Source organism: Lemur catta, chromosome 6 (genome assembly GCF_020740605.2).
Source record: "Lemur catta isolate mLemCat1 chromosome 6, mLemCat1.pri, whole genome shotgun sequence".
Lineage (NCBI taxonomy): Eukaryota > Metazoa > Chordata > Mammalia > Primates > Lemuridae > Lemur > Lemur catta.
The window spans coordinates 9,634,154-9,648,528 of NC_059133.1; the positions used below are offsets into that span (position 1 = coordinate 9,634,154).

Consider the following 14,375-nt stretch of genomic DNA (forward strand, 5'->3'; position numbering starts at 1 on the left):
GTGTCAGAGGCAGAGCTCACTGCCCCTCACCCCTGAGGCCCACTCTGGGGGTCTAGTCCCCCTCCCAAGGCTCCTTGAAGGCAGTGTGCGTGTATTTGGTGGGGGTGCGGTTCACAGTGGAGGGGCTGCCCCAAAGCCTCTAACCAGGGACCGTCCTGGGGGCCCCTAGGATGAGAGTCCCTGAGTGCTTGGGGGACTTGGGAAAACGGGGCGCTGAGGGAGAGGAGGGGGGTCATGTGCCTTAGGTTGTGACTAATCCTCAGAATGTGTAGTTATTCAGGGAGCCATGGCGGGGACCACCGCCATTTTGCTGGGAAGATGCAAGGTCTTTGTTAAAATGTATACATCTTTTCCAGGGCGGCTCAGCAGGTATAGATGAGGCGGACACGGGGCGCCACTGACTGTAGGGAGCTTGGGGCTCTGAGGGACTTTCGGGGCCCAGAGGCCAGCGAAAGGGACCCCAGAGACCCTTGGACCCCTTGTCTGCGGCCAAGGTCCCACTTGGTAGCGGCCCTGGGCTGAAATTCTGGGATGCTTGCTCCCTGTGCCCCCTCCCACAACAACCCGCCTTTTATTCCGTAAGCAAAGGGGCCCGTCACTCTTAAACAATACCGTGGGAGTGGGGGTTTGTGGGTCAAAATGATGAACACATCTCCGGTATGGTCTGAGAGCTGTTTACAGACAAGGTGGCCTGCTGGGGACGGGGGAGGGGAAGAGGTTCAAGGGTTGAGCTGGGGGGGACAGGATCCTAGCGGGGGTGGGGGTGGGGCTCCTACTGGACCTGGGAGTCTCGGAGGCCAGGGCAAATTAATGCCACACACACACACACACACACACACACACCCCACCCACCAAGGGATGGATTAATCCAAATGACTGGGGGAGGAAGGGGGAAGGGAAGCTCAAGACTTGGTGTCAGATGCCTTCTCCCTGGGCTTATCTCCGTGCACAGGCGGGGAAGGGAAGGCCAAGTTAGTTCAGAAGGTCAAGGTTCTTATTTTGATGATGTCAAGTACCCCGAAATTTCCTGACTTGAAAACACAACATTCTGGTGGGTTTGTTTGGTTTATTTTCAAAGACAATTCTCTGGGTTCCCAATAAGATCTGGATGGGGAAATATGTCCCCAAATAGCCACCCCCATATCCAAGATGTTGTCCCACCCTGCGCTCCCAGAGAGAGACATGTAAACGTGTCACCCTCCCCACCCCCACCCGTCACCCTCGTCTGTGCCGTGTCTTAGAATAAGGACTGGATGAATCCAGTGACCAATGATGAATAATTGTATTTGAACAGCGCATTACAGTTTGCAAAGTGCTCTCCACCGGTTTCTTGATCCTTTGCGCCTCCTGCCTGTGATCACTGCCTCCATCACCCCATTTTATCATGGAGGCCGCGGGATTTGGAAGGATGGATGGGGGAGCACTGTGAGGCTCAGCTCCCAGCGACCCCGGGCCTTCATTTGTAGCTCTCACATTCCTTATGCCTGCGCATCCCCGCGACCTGTAAATTCCTTCCCGGAACTGAAGCCCGAATGGGGGGTGGGGTCGCCTTGGGTTGCGGGGTCTTCCAGCCCGCGGGCACCCCTTCTTCTTCCTGGCGGCGAGATTCACCGCCCCTTCTTCTGTTCAGGGAATTGGGTGGGAAGGGAGGGGGTTCCCCGGGGCTTGGGCGCTGAGTCCGGGGCCGCGGGGGGCAAGATGAGGAAAGGCTGCCTCCAGACTGGCTTGGCCTCGGCTCGCCCCGCGGACACTGCAGGGCCTGGGCCGCTTTTTGACTCTGGCTTGGCCCTACCCGGCCCCCGCCGAGCGCAGAACGGTTTTCCAGCGGGCAGACGGCAGAACTCCCCCCATCCCGCCCCGTTTAACGCGAGGCCCTTAAAAACCCGGGCGCCGCGAGCCGCGGGCAACTGCTCCTGGGAAATGTAGTCCCCGGCCCCGAGCCCCGCGCTGCGCCCCCAGCCCGCGACCCTGGGGAGCCCTGGGCGCGGGGAGGGCTTCGGACAGCTCAGGCCTCCCCGCTCTCCATCGATCATAGGCTTCAGTTTCTAACCTGTCAAAAAGGGGCTTCTACCTCTGGGGTTAGTGTGAGGGTGAAACAAAATCTTGCGTGGAAAAGTAGAAATCGCATTAGAATGCCAGGAGTCATGTCCGTACCTGTGTGTGTGTTTGTGTGTGTGTGTGTGTGTGTGTGTGTGTGTGTGTGTGTGAATAAGCATTACTGAACCCTTGACACATGACATCTCCATGTTACAGATAGGAGGCTCCCTGGACACTTAATGACTCGCCCAGGACTGACAGGCTCCCTAGCCAATGTCCTGTCCATTGCACCACGGTGGTCTTATGAGACTTTGGCAAGACATCTGCTCATTCTGGGCTTTGGAACTCTAACATATTCTTTATGTGCCAGACACTGGTATAGGCACTGGGATGTGGCCATCAATGACACAAGCACTCCCTGCCCTTGTGGAGATGGTATTCTAGTGAAGAAGACAGATACACAATAGACTACATAAAGAAGTAAATGCGACAGTATGTTGGAAGGTGATCATTACAAAGAAACACTTGCAGCAGGGGTGGGGTGGAGGTGGAGGGGGTTGGAGGCAGTGCTGAGTGGAGGTGCTTTGCAACTTTAAATAGGGTGGACAGAGAAGCCTCAAGAAGGTGACATTTAAGCAAAGCTTTGAAGGAAGTAATGGGGGGGGGAGTCTTAGAGGAAAAATCTTCCAAGCAGAGGGAATAGCCTGTGCAAAGGTGCTGTGGCAGGAGTGTGCAGAGTGGCTGAATCAAGGACAATGGAAGGAGATGTGCACCTCATGTAGGGTTTTTGGCCCATTGTAGGGACTTTGGGCTTTTATTCTGAGTGAGATGAGAGCCATTGGAGAGTTTTAAGCAGAGGAGGGAATGTGATCTGACCCACAGTCAACAGTCAACCACGGTCAACTCTGGCTGCTGTATGGAGAAGAGGCTGCAAAGGGGGTGGGGGAACAGGCTTTGAAGCCATTGCATCATCCAGGTGAGAGACACTGGATGAGGTGAGGTGAGTGGCCCAGCTGGCTGCAGTGGAGATGATGATCAAAGAGAGTGAAGCCAACAAAAGAGGTTGGAGGACAGGGCCTGGGAACACCAACATGACACGGTGGGAATGAGGTGGAGGCACCAGCAAAGGAGATCAAGAAGGAGCAACCAGTGAGGAGGAAGAGGCCAACTCTGTCCAATGCCACTGGCCAGGGCAGCAAGGACCATGGTCCATCCCTGTGGAGTAGTGGTTGTCCTCATCTGGAAAATGAAGGTGTTTGACCAGAGGACGTCCCAGAGCCCTTGCAGCTCTCCAGGACTTGCAAGCAGGGCTCTTGGAGCCATGGGTTCAGCCTCCAGCTTTTCTTTCTTTCTTTTTTGTTATAAAAACTACTTATTTCTGCTGCTTTCATACATCTTATTGTTCAGGCAACAGTCTTGCACACAGCTGTGAAATAATGTACCATCACACTCTGTTCAGAGGCTAAGCACCGTAGGTGAGGCTGACCAGCTGTCCAAGTTCTTGGCTCATGCCTCTTGCTTCCTGATTTCACATTCATTTCTCAAAATGGGAAATGTCATCTCCAAAAAATGTTAAGGGGGTTGTAAAAATAATCATTTTATTTAGTATTATAGTTGTAGACATGGAGTATATTTTAAGAATGAAAAATTAAGAAAACGCCACTTAACATCTTTGGTACATCAGTATAGTTCAGCAGGAAAAAATACTGTGATAAACTTGTGTTTGATACTGAGAAGAAATTCTAGTCCAAGCTTTAATACACTTCACCAGGTACTTCTTTTACTGCTGCTCTTCATTCTTTTCCACATTTCATATTAGAGGATTGGTACAGCTTTTAAAACTTCATCAATGGGAGCAAATCCAGTATCCTTTGATTTCTTCTCAAAAGGCACTCTAACCCATCAGATAGCCAGGCAGTTTCATTCTCGTGGATACTCCAGCCATGAAAAAACTCAGTAGCACACAGACGAATCCAGTGAATACAAGAAGAAATCTATTGAGTTTTGGGAATATTTGGTGCATTGGATGGGTCCAGGATTATGAACCTAAACCTCTCGTTGTAAACAGGAAGCTGATGCAAGTCCTTCCATAATATATTGTCCATTTACTCTGCAGGCCAAGAAAGCTACAGGCCTCTGATGCCCGTGTTCATCGTCATAGAGGCAATACTTGGAGGTTCAACAATAACATCCTAAATTATTCCTCGCGTGCTGAGGAAGTAAGACACCATCACCAGAGCATACACCGTCACAGCCAATGGCATGCTCACCCAGGGCGGCTTCTTCAGCTTCAGGTTGAGACATTTGAGCACTAAGAATGGGACTCAGTACAAAGTCTCCATGTTGGTGGCAGCAGGGCCAGCTCTGGGCCAGCCCCCAGCTTTTCAGCATCTTTCCTTTAGGGACAAGAGGCAGCAAGAACCTTGGCAAGGGGCTGGCCGGATGAGGGAAGGTTTCCCAGAAGGGGGCCAGGAGCTGGGCTTTGAAGGCCAAAGGCCGAGTAGAATTCCACAGGGAATGGTGGGCGTGGTGGTCCAGCCCGACAGAAGAGCCTGAGCAAAGGCGTGGCTGTGGGAAGATGGGTGGTTACCTCGCTGGCAGGAGTGAGGTGACTGAAGGGGCCGAGGCCAGAGTCATGCAGGAGGCCTGATGGGGAGGGAGCCAGGCCTGGCAGGTGGGCCAAGGGGCACTGGTGGTTTGTGCAGAGGCAGGAATGCTTGCGACACGGTGGGCTTGGCATTTCAGAAGGATCTCTGCTGTGGTGGGACAGGTGGCCTTGAGAGGGCGAGCCTAGTGCAGAGGTGCAGCCAGCTGTGGGGTGGAGAGGAGGGAATGGGTTTCAGAGACACCAAAGAGGTCAAATGGAAAAGTCTTGAAGTGAAGGATGAGGGAGAGAAAGCTCATGGACTTGGACTTCCAGGTGTCCACAGGGGTGTCAGGATGTGATGCAGGGGAAGGAGAGGGGGCAACTCTGGCCACATTGGGTTTGCAGAGCCCAGAGAGGGCTCTAGGGGGAGATGTCCGTCCAGTAGGCAGTTGAGGAAACACAGAATTGGTCATCCCTCCTTGGAGTGAGTCCCAGGGAAGTATGGAGAGAATGGGAAGGGACTGTGAGCCCCCAGGATCCCTGCATTTCAGGATCAGGCAGGAGCTAAGAAAAGAAAAGAGAGAAGAGGAGGGTAGGGGAGGGGAAGAAAGGGAGAAAGGAAGAAAAGAAAGCAAGGAAAAGAAAGAAAGAAAGAAACTGAGAGGAGGTGTGCAGAGAGCCAGAGCACTGCGATTACCCCGCCCGTCTGGAAATGCTAGCCAAGCTAGCCCAGCCCCTGGTCCACCTCTTCCCTGAGGCCCTGTGGACTTCCCGGCCTCTGGCCTAGTGCTTCAGCGAGAGCTCCTTGCCTTGCAGTGTAGCTCAGTGGTCTCAACTGGGGGCAATGTTGTACCCCCAGGGGACATTTGACAATGCCTGGAAACATTTTTGATTGTCACAACTGGGAGATGCTACTGGCATCTAGTGGATAGAGGCCTGAGATACTGCTTAACGTCCTACAGGGCGCCAGACAGCACCCCCAACGGTTATGTGGCCCAAAATGTCCACAGTGCTGGGGTTGGGAAACCGAGAAACCAAGTGTAAAGAAAACCTGTGGAGTCCGGGTTCCCTAGGGGTGGAGAATCCTGCCTCATGCCCTCTGCTGGTCCCCATGCCAAGCACAGGGGCTTTCGCATCAAAGATGCCCAGAGGATGGTAGCTGACACAGGGCGAGCTTGGCTAAGTCCTCCTCCTGGGATGGCCAGCTCATGCCAAGCACAGGCCTAATTTAAGACTCATGAAATCTTCCCAGCCATCATGAGGGCTGGACACTTATTATTCCCAATTTACAGGTGGGGAAACTAAAGCAGAGAGGTGAAGTAACTTGCCCAAAGCCACACAGCTTGTAAGGGGCAGAGCTGGATTTCACGCTAAGGTATGTCTGGCAACAAAGTCCAGTAACCGCTTTGCTCGCTGCTGCTTTGTAAAGGACAAAAGCAGAAGGAAACCAGCAATGGATATGGGTTAGATGGCTGCTCAGACCAGTGGCTCAGGGGACAGTGGCCCTTTAACATGCTCTGTGACTGTCTTTCCTTCTGGAAATGCTTGGAGTTAATAAATGATCACCATTGTTCTTAGGTGAGGGACCCCTTACTTAATTTTGCTGAATAAACAAATGACTCTCTGTGTCCCTTTCTGGCAAACAGGTCACACGTATTACCACAGGGGGAAACTCTGCAGATTTTTCTTCCTGGTGGGAGATCTGTCTTTGTTTAAGATGATGCTCACTGCTTTCCAAGGTTCTTTCGTTTTTATTTTTTAAATTGTGGTAAAATACACATCACATAAAATCTATCATCTTAATCATTTAAAAAATTGATACAAGGCCAGGCACGGTGGCTCACGCCCATAATTCTAGCACTCTGGGAGGCCGAAGCAGGAGGATTGCTCGAGGTCAGGAGTTGGAGACCAGCCTGAGCAAGAGCAAGACCCCGTCTCTACTAAAAATAGAAAGAAATGATCTGGACAGCTAAAAATATATATATAGAAAAAATTAGCCGGGCATGGTGGCTCATGCCTGTAGTCCCAGCTACTCAGGAGGCTGAGGCAGAAGGATTGCTTGAACCCAGGAGTTTGAGGTTGCTGTGAGCTAGGCTGATGCCACAGCACTCTAGCCTGGGCAACAGAGCAAGACTCTGTCCCCCCCCAAAAAAATTAAAAATAGAAATGATTTGGACAGCTAAAAATATACATAGAAAAAAAATTAGCCGGGCATGGTGGCACATGCCTGTATTCCCAGCTACTCGGGAGGCTGAGGCAGAAGGATTGCTTAAGCCCAGGAGTTTGAGGTTGCTGTGAACTAGGCTGACGCTACAGCACTCTAGCCCAGGCATCAAAGCGAGACTCTGTCTCAAAAAAAAAAAAATTGATACATAATAGATGTGCATATTTCCAGGGTATGTGTGATATTTTGAGACACTCATGTATAATGATCAAATTAGGCTAATCGGGATACCCATCACCCTAAACGTTCATCTTTTCTTTATGCTGGGAACATTTGAACTATTCTTTTCTAGCTATTTTGAAGTATACAATAGGCTATTGTTAACTGTAGTAACTCTACTGATCTACCCAACACTAAGTCTGATTTCTTCTATCAAACCATATATTCGTAGCCGTTAATCAACTTCTCTCCGTCCTCCCCACCCCCTGTGCTTCCTGGCCTCGGGTAACCGCCAATCTACTCTCTTATCTTCATAGATCCACTTTTAGCTCCCACATATGAGTGAGAACATGTGATGTTTGTCTTTCTTTTTATATTTGTAACACAAGATCATAGCAGCTTCAGTGATATTTATCTTTCTGTGCCTGGCTTATTTCACTTGATGTAATGACCTCCAGTTGCACGTTGCTGCAAATGACAGGATTTCATTCTTCATGGCATCAATATACCACGTTTCCTTTACGCATCGTCCATTGACGGGCACTTTGGTTGATTCCATATTTCGGCTATTGTGAGCAGTGCTGCAGTAACATGAGCATGCAGATACCACTTCAGTGTATTGAGTTCCTTTCTTTTGGATATACGTCCAGTGGTAGGATTCATCTTAACCATTTTTAAGCATACAGTTTAGCAGTGTTAAGTACATTCACATTGTTGTGCAACCAGAACTCTTTTCAAGTTTTTTTTTTTTTTTTTTTGGAGACAGAATCTTGCTCTATTTCCCTGGGTTAAAGTACAGTGGTGTCATCATAGCTTATTACAACCTCAGACTCCTGGGCTCAAGAGATCCTCCTGCCTCAGTCTCCTGAGTAACTGGGACTACAGGCATGCACCACCATGCCTGGGTAATTTTTCTATTTTTTTATAGAGACAGGGTCTTGCTATGTTGTCCAGGCTGATCTCAAACTCCTGGCCTTGGGCCGGTGCAGTGGCTTATGCCTGTAATCCTAGCACTCTGGGAGGCTGAGGAGTTCAAAACTAGCCTGACCAAGAGTGAGACCCCATCTCTACTAAAAATAGAAAAATTAGCTGAGCATGGTGGCACATGCCTGCAGTCTCAGCTACTCGGGAGGCTGAGGCAGTAGGATCGCTTAAGCCCAGGAGTTTGAGGTTGCTGTGAGCTAGGCTGACGCCACGGTACTCACTCTAGCCCAGGCAACAAAATGAGACTGTCTAAAAAAAAACCTGAAACTCGCCAGGTGCAAGTTTACCCAGGCAAGGGTAAAGGGCAGCCCCTGTGTCTGGCAGGCCCTCAGACATGGAGGAATCACAGAACTGAGTTGAGAGCAAGGGGCCCAGCACCCGGTTATGGCAGCCCCCATCCTGAGTGAGGAGCCATTCATCACCGGTCCCCTTCTCCCTCCTCCCCCACCCCTCCTTCTTTGGGCCTTGCTCCCTTTGCCTCATGAGGCTTGGACTCCAGTGGGGGAGATGGGCACTGCTACCATTGTAATATATGATTGTGACAAACACTAAGGAGGAAGAGAACAAGGAGCTATGAGAGGGGGTGGCAGGTGGCTCATGTAGATCAGGTGCCAGGCCATGTGGCTGGAGAGGGGACATGGAAGGGGAGCCATCAGAGCACACGGGGCTTTGAGCCACATCATAAGGGGTTGGGATTTTTTTCTAAGTGCAGTGAGAAGCCAATGGGGGATTTTAAGTTTAAAATTTTAAGCTTCATAAAATAATTAATTCAATTATTTAAAAATAAAATGTTATGTATGACATACATCATTCACAGAAGAGAGTATACAACATATGTACAATGCTAAAGCTGATATGGAAATAAGCGCCTGTGTCCCTGTCACTCAGGTTAACGTAAGAAACACCCCAGTCTCTCGGGGGCCCCTTCCTCCTCCTCCCTGCTTGCACCTCCTCAGCTACCCTGCAGTGGGGTAATAGTCCCTTTGCTTTTCTTTACAGTGTTACCATCTATGTACTTATCCCCACACAATATGTTTATTGTTTAGTTTTGCCTGTTTTTGGACCACATACAAATGCAGCCATACTGTGGGTATTTTTGAGTGTGTGTGGCTTGCTGCTTTCACTCAAAAAAACAAAATATATATATATATGTGTGTGTATGAATATATATATATATATTTTGGATAGAGGGTCTCATTCTGTCACCCAGGCTGGAGTGCAGTGGCACAATCATAGCTCACTGCAACCTCGAACTCCTGGGCTCAAGCGATCCTCCTGTCTTAGCCCCGAGTAGCTGGGACTACAGGCGTGTGGCACCACGCCTGACTTCAATACTATATTTTTGAGAGTCATCCACATTGGCACAAGTAGTTGTGGTTCATTCATGTTTGCTGCTATGGCCAGAGCACACATTGGTTTTGTGGAACATTTATACAATTTTGGGGTCCTTTAAAAAAACACAAAATTTTAATACATTAGGTAAACAACAAATGTATATCAGAAAGAGATATAATGAGATATACTCACAACAAATTATAAATTTTTTTAAAAGTTGAAAAATATCACAAGTGACACAAAATCCAGAAATCGAGTATTTGTGTTAATTAACTCTCTGACCCATATTGCTAGTGTTCCTCTCAGGGGCTTGCAAGGGGCTTGGGCAAGGGAGCGACCCCAAGGCTTCAGCGTGGACAGCTTTGCAGTGAATGTGTCCCAGAATGTGGTGTGTTTCACTCTAGGAGGAGAACACAGTTCGTCTCCATTCTCCATTCTCACTGTGGTAGAAGGGCCCCCAAAGATGTCCACGTCCTAATCCCTGGAACCTGCTCAAATGTGCTGTGAGGTGGCAGGGGGAGCAAGGGGTGCAGATGGAAGCAAGGCTGCTCGTCAGCCGACCTTGAGATGAGAGAATATCTGGTGGCCCAGTGCGATCACAAGATCCTTAAATGGGGCAGAGGGTGCAGAAGAGTCAGAACCGGGGAGGTGGCGTCAAGAGAAAGAACCGCCTGACTACTGCTGACTTTTAAGATGGAAGGACCCCGTGAGCCAAGGAATATGGGCAGCTTCTGGAAGCTGGAAAAGGGAAAAAACAGATTCTCCCCTAGAGCCTCCAGAAGGAATGCAAACCATGGACTCGTTGCTCTTAGTCCAGTGAGACCCACTGTGGACTTTGACCCCTGAGTCTGTAAGGTAATCAGTGCCGGCTGTTTGCAGCCACCGACTTTGGGGTACTCGGTTGCGGTAGCAGCAACAGGAAACGAATCCACTGCTATTGGTGGGCACTTGGGTCGTGGCCAGGTTCTTGCTTTCCAGACAATGTTGCTGTGTGACTTTTCGACTGCAAACGTCCGGTGCAAAGGAGAAGGAGCTGTCAGAATACCCACTTCAGCTTTACTGGCAGTGCCAACTGCTTTCCAAAGTGCCCTGCTCCAGCCGCCACATGGACAACGGACCAGGGAAGAGCAGAAGGCAAGACCGGCAGGGGCCGCCCCGGTGGTCAAGGACCGAACCAGAGTGGTGCCAGGTGGTACCAAAGGGGCCAGCGGGAGAAACATGGAGGACAAACCCGCAGGACGGGTTGGCTGCAGCAGGTGAGGGAGCACCTGGACAGACCCCTGGGTTTCTGGGGCAGAAGCCAAGATGGGTCACTCAGAGATGGTGACGGCCACCCTGCTCTGACACCAGCACCCTTCCTTTGGCTCACCTCTTCCTTTCCTGCCCTAACCAGTGGCTCTCTGGGCCCTCTTCATCCTTTGCAGCTTGGGCCCGTGGGGGCCGACCTCTCACCCGCTTCACCCAAGTTAGGAAAACAATCGCAATCCTGTGTGGGTTGGGAGTCAAAGGAACAGAAAGGCAAACACTCGCTTCCAGACAAAGAAGTGAAATGTGGCTGACAGTTAAACTTTAACTGATCTAACTGAACTGAACCCTAACTAATTTCCAAGTTTTAAGGCAACAGAAGACATCGCCAAGGCAAGGGCTGAGGGTTTTGACCCTACAAGGATAGTTTAATCTCCCGCATGGACACCATCCTCTGGAAGGCCACTCGGCTCTCGTACAGGAGAGGAGGCGGCGTGTGCACACACGGAAAATGTCTATGGTATATTAATTGAGAAAGGAAGTTAAGAAAGATGTGCATGGGAGCCGAGTGTGGTGGTGTGTGTCTATAGTCCCAGCTACTTGGGAGGCTCAGGCAGGAGGATAGCTTGAGCCAGGAGTTCAAGACCAGCCTGGGCAACATAGTGAGACACTATCTCTAAAAAATAAAATAAAGTAAAAAGATAGTTCACATTTATTGAGCACTATGTGTTACTGTGTGTACTATGTGCCCAGCACTGTGCTAAGTGATCTATCTATCAGTGGGTATTAATGCATTTAATTTTTTGTTATTACTATCACTTACTTTGACAGATAGGGAAGGAATTTACCTAAAGCAGTCTAACTCCATGCTCTTAACCAACTCTCAAAACTGCTCCTCTCTTAATCCGGGGAGGAGGTGGGCAAATTTGTGGCCAACCTGGGCAGCCCCAGGAGGAATGAGATTGGGCCCCAGTGCCGCCCTTGAGAGGCTCAGTGGGTGGGATTAGCTGCCCTCTGACCCATCAGGACAGTCCTGACCAAGGTCAGCTGGCAGACAGGACACCTCTGCCTCAAAGGAGATAACCCACAACACGGGAAGGGGATTGTGGATAGGTGACCCAAGCTCAGTGCCAGCGGCCAGGCACTGGTGAGGGACGCAGATGCCATGCGTGGTTTGGGCTGGGAGCCCTGCTGGACCCACCCACTTTGGCACCATTCCCACTTCAGGGGCAAGGGCTGAGCTTGCAGAATGGACTGAGATGGCTGAAACCTTGGGGCCCACCTGTCACAGCACTGGGCCTTGGAAAGTAGCACTGGCTTCCTTTGAACCAAGTGAGCCCCTGGGATTCTTAAGACTATTCTGGAAGAGACCTCAAGAGGGAGATCCTGGGCTTCTTACCAATAGATGCATGAGGGTGCAGGAGAGATTGGTTAAAAAAACAACCAAATAACACTATGACTGGGGTCATTCTCCAAGCTGGTCAAGTGGGCCATGAACGTCTGTGTGTGTGTGTGTGTGTGCATGCGCGTGTACATTCCGCATTATTAGTGATGATTTTCTCTGAGAAGTGGAGCTGGATCATGGTGGGCTTTTACTTTGTACACTTATTTATTGTTTTAATTTAATAAACAATAAGCACATATTACTTTTGTCTTAATGAAAGAAATTTCATAATGTTGGAAATATACATATGATGAAAAGGCAAAATATAATTTGGAAACACTTTCAGAGTAAATATGATGAATGTAAAATATTCTTAGCATATAGAACGCCGTAACAAATCCTTAAAAGAAAAATGGTAATTCCCCAATTGGAGAAAAGATCATCTCCTAAAAAGATCATCTACAGATAACTAAATACCAATTGCGAGTTTGATCTCATTTCTAAGCAAAGGTGCGCAGCTTTAAAAAACAGCAATGTCATATTTTTCACCATTCATATTAACTAAGATTTTTAGAAAGGATAATAGTGACAACGAGAATGTCATGAGACAAGTACCCCCGCACCCTGCCCACAGGAGCCACCTCAGATCAATGTGCTCAGGTAACAGTTTGCCACTAGGAATCACGAGCCTCAAATTCAAATCAGCCTGGATCTAACCATGAGAAAACAACTGGACAAACCCAAACGTAGGGACAGTTTGCGAGATGATTGGCCTGGATCCTCCAAAACATGTGAAAGTCATGAAAAACTACAAAAGGCAGGGGGATTGATTCCAGGTAAAAGGAGACAAAACAGACCTGCCAATCAAATGCAATGTGGGATCTTTGATTGGATCTTTGATTTAAAAAAGAAAAAAGCTCTATAAGGACACTATTGGGCCGGGCACAGTGGCTCACGCCTGTAATCCTAGCACTCTGGGAGGCTGAGACGGGTGGGTTGTTTGAGCTCAGGAGTTCGAGACCAGCCTGAGCAAAAGCGAGACTCCATCTCTACTAAAAATAGAAAGAAATGATTTGGACAGCTAAAAATATATATAGAAAAAAAATTAGCCGGGCATGGTGGCGCATGCCTGTAGTCCCAGCTAGTCAGGAGGCTGAGGCAGAAAGATCGCTTGAGCCCAGGAGTTTGAGGTTGCTGGGAGCTAGGCTGATGCCACAGCACTCTAGCCCGGGCAACAGAGTGAGACTCTGTCTCAAAAAAAAAAAAAAAAAAAAAAAAAAGGACACTATTGGAACCATTGAGGAAATTTGAATATGGATTATATAGCAGATGACAGTGTGTCGAGGTTCCATTTCCTGAGTGTGCTGCTCACTGGATTATAGTCATGTAGGTGAATGTCCTTTTACTTGAGAGATGTACACTAAAGCTGCAGTCCCCAGCCCCTGGGCCGAGGACCGGTACCAGTCCATGGCCTGTTAGGGATCGGGCTGCGGAGCTCTGCTGCACCCCTGGCCTGCCCCGTCCCTGTCCGTGGAAAAATTGTCCTCCACAAAACCAGTCCCTGGTGTCAAAGAGGCTGGGACCACTGCTTCAGCCAGTCCCTTCCACTCAATCCCTCATCCTACATCAGGCAGGATAAGGCCAAACCCAGACCTCCGCGCCAGGGCCTGGCACTCACACCCAGGTTGTGACAGGAGACAGGGTCCCGGTCCCAGCTGGGCCTGTGATCTTGCCTGACTCCTTGCCCTGCTCTGGGCCTGTTCCCTCTCTGGAGTGCCTGTCCACTCTCCCTAACACGCTCGGTTTGTGTCTTTTCCAGCCACGGGCAGGTGTGTGGATGGGCCACCACAGCCAGGGAGGTCACAGAAGCCCCAGGAGGTGAGGGTCTCCCAGGAGAGCCCCTGGACTGCCCCACCCCAAACCCAAGGCCCTGCCCCTGCCCCTCAGGGGAGGCCCTCCTGTTGAGTGCCCAGGGGAGCCCGGGACACATAGTGGGGGGCCGTTTGTTTTTTGTTTTTTACAAAAACCAGTAACACCCAACGTCAGCACTAGCTGTTTTCCTGACTTTAGCACATGTGCTCTGCTATCCAAACAGTCATCTGAGCTTGACCTTGGGCCCCTTGTGTGAGCAAGAGCCGCCTGGAGCAGGAGATAAGGAGGGGTCTCTGGCAGGGGACTAAGGCACCTAGAACAACACGCAACACAGAGCAAAACCAGAGCTCCAGGGAAAGACGGTGAGGTACACAGGTCGTGGTCCTTTCCCCCTGAGCGACCTAAGCCAGCTGCCCCTAAGGCTCTGATCTCCTCCTGCCCGAGTCCTGGCCCAAGGGGAGGAGCTATGGCTTTCCCGGGCCCCAGCTTTTGGGAAGGAAGGGCAATGACTGACAGAATCAAAGAATTCAGAATAACAGAATTACAGA

General features: G+C 49.9%; 1 pseudogene; it reads right to left on the reverse strand.

Annotated features, from left to right (window-relative positions):
• Nucleotides 1–3,931: 3,931 nt before the first annotated feature.
• LOC123639277 lies at nt 3,932–4,385 on the reverse strand (annotated as a pseudogene).
• Nucleotides 4,386–14,375: the final 9,990 nt, after the last annotated feature.